Here is a 2,851-nt window from a genome sequence, read left to right on the forward strand (position 1 = left end):
ATGTCGCCCCGACGTCCGACTGTGGCATTTCTTTTAAAGCCCTTTCTGTGATGTCGCCCCGACATCCGACTGTGGTATTTCTTTTAAAGCCCTTTATGTGGTGTCGCTAAGACGCCCGACTGTGGCATCATTTCCTTATATTTATTTGTTCACCTTTCGAGGCGTCACTTCAGACACCCGATCGGTAGTTATTTATGTTTTGTTGGGATTTCAGGCGGACTACCGCCGTTTCCCTTTTACTTTCCTTGTTATGCTAATTTTTGAAAGTACATTGGTGAATTATTCATGACGCATCCATGCATGCATTGGTTATATCTTACGTCCGAACTGTCTTGCGAGTACTTTCAAAGTACTCACTGGCTTGTTGATTTGGCCAGATGCTGACGAAGGCGATCTCATGGATGAAGAGTTTGATAGCGAGTCCGACACCTAGAGGAGTCCCAGTCAGTCTCGTGCGACCCTGGATTTGGTCACTGTTTTATATCCGCTTCCGCTACCAAATAAATTCATCGAGCCTCACCTCGACGCTCAATGAGATGATAGACTTAGAGTCTTGTATTTCTCTCCCCGCTGTGTTTCTCCACCACCACCCTATCCTCGAGTCAGTAGTATGCCTCCACACCACTGTGTCATGTCCGCCATTATGTATAATTATTGGCATGCTTGTAATAATTTGGTTGAGCAACCGTAGTTCGACCCTGTAATATATTTTATGCTACTGGCTTATTGTATCAAGAATTTGTCTACCAGTGAGGAGGATTTCTCTCATACTGGACTCAAAAGATTGGTTTCTCAATAAATATTTTTATTGGAAAACCGGTCGTGACAGAGATGATGGCCTCCTCAGACACCTTTCGGATCTTAAGGCGAGCACTGTTGAAACGCTGGATGAACTTCTGCAGGGTCTCTCCAGGCTGCTGCTTGATGCGGCGCAAGTCGCTCATGGCCGGGGGCTAGTCACGTGTGCCTTGGAAGTTGGCGATGAATCGGGTGCGCATCTCGTCCCAGGAGGATATCGTGCCAGGAGCCAGGTTCAGGAGCCAGGTGCGGGCGCCGTCCTTGAGTGCCATGGGGAACCAGTTCACCATGACCTTCTCATCCCCGTTGGCGGCTTCGATGCCCAGCTCATAGAGCTGGAGGAACTCCGCAGGGTCAGCCGTGCCATCATAGCGCGGGGGCAAATCTAGCTTGAACTTGCCCAGCCAGGCCACGCTGCGTAGCTCGGCGGTGAAGGCACGACAACCTACAGTGGCCGCGGGAGGCCTTGGGTGACGAAGAGCTTAATCTTGGAAGTCTCTGTGCGCTGCCGCCAGGTGCAGCGCGGGGTCTTGATGCGCTGGAGCAGGAGCACGTTCGTGCTGGACCGGTGCGGGGAGCACACGGGCGGCTTCTTGGGGCCGAGGGATCTCTTGGCAGCTCTTCTCCTGCTATGCTGGCACCGGACGGAGTGGGTTCCGCCCAGGGGCCACGCGCCTTGGGGCCAAGGCGCCTTCTTGAGGGGGAGGCGGCTGAGGCGCCCCCGGAGCTTCATTGCCCGCGCAGGGCGGGGCGCAGTGCAGTGAGAGGGACGGCGCAGGGGAGCCCCAACCAGCGCTGACGAGCTCGGTGATGCGGGCGAGCCACTCGTCGTAGAGGTCGTCGATGGGGCGGTAGTGCAGGAGCTCCCGCGCCAGGAGCAGCGCAGCGTGCGCGTCCGCAGGAGCGCGACGGGCATGGGACGAGGAGCCGGCTAGATTCAGCGACGGGGTGGCGGTGCGGCCTTCTCGCCGGACCGAAGGGTGCAGGGACGATGCCTGCTGCTCGTTCCCCGCCGGGCCGGTGGCGGCGTTGACGGCAGGCGATGGGGAACGGCGGGGGCGCCCGCCGACGGGGGCCGTCTGGGCGACGCAAGTGGCGAGAGAGGCCCGGCGCTCGGCGCGGGCTCGACGAGCGTCTGACATGGATGCGACGGGCGGCGAAACACGAGGTGACGGAAGGCGGATTCCGGCGCACCCCTACCTGGCGCGCCAAATGTCGGGTTTCGGGTTCCAGCAGACCCTCTAGGTTCAAACTCTGGGGTGCGCGTGGAGATCACACCTCCTGCCTACCCATGTCTCATCGCCTCGCAAGGATCTAAAACTACACAAAGAACAACACAAGGGACACGAGATTTATACTGGTTCAGGCCACCATTGTGGTGTAATACCCTACTCCAGTTTGTGGTGTGTGGATTGCCTCTGGGCCTGATGACGAACAGTACAAGGAAGAACAGCCTCGCAAGGGTCTGTTCTTGGCTGGTGCAATGAACTGCTAGGGGGAGTTCAGTCGCCTCTCTCCTTCTCTCTAGATGGCTAGATGCCCAAAATCTCCTCTTCGATGGCCAGATGCCTCTACCCTGTGGGTGGCTAGTCCTATTTATAGGCGGAGGCCCTGGGCCTCTTCCCAAATATTGAGCAGGAAGGGCGCCAACAATTGGCCATTTTGAAGGGGAACATCTAGTACACTTATCCTGACTAAAGTTGGTCCTCGCCTGCCAAAGACCCTGACGATGACGCCGGCTTGGGCTCCACGATGACCTTCGTTCTGCCGTCCTGCTGGTCTTGGTCTTGTTGCACCTAAATGGCTGCCTTTGCTTGATACTCTCACCTGTGCTTGCTGCCTTTGCACCAAAGAGGAAACAAGGACTCTGCACAGGCCGGCGCCCGCCTGGCCTCGGTCGTCATGGCTTGCGTCACGGGCACCTCATGAGGTACCCCGCCTTGATCTCTCCGCCTCCTCGCGAGCCAACCTGACGAGGCGGTGCCCGAGGAAGCCTCCTATCATCTGCCTCGCAAGGCTTGGCCCCTTGTGAGGGTCTTGAGTACGCGTTGAT

Source organism: Triticum aestivum, chromosome 1B (genome assembly GCF_018294505.1).
Source record: "Triticum aestivum cultivar Chinese Spring chromosome 1B, IWGSC CS RefSeq v2.1, whole genome shotgun sequence".
Classification (NCBI taxonomy): Eukaryota; Viridiplantae; Streptophyta; class Magnoliopsida; order Poales; family Poaceae; genus Triticum; species Triticum aestivum.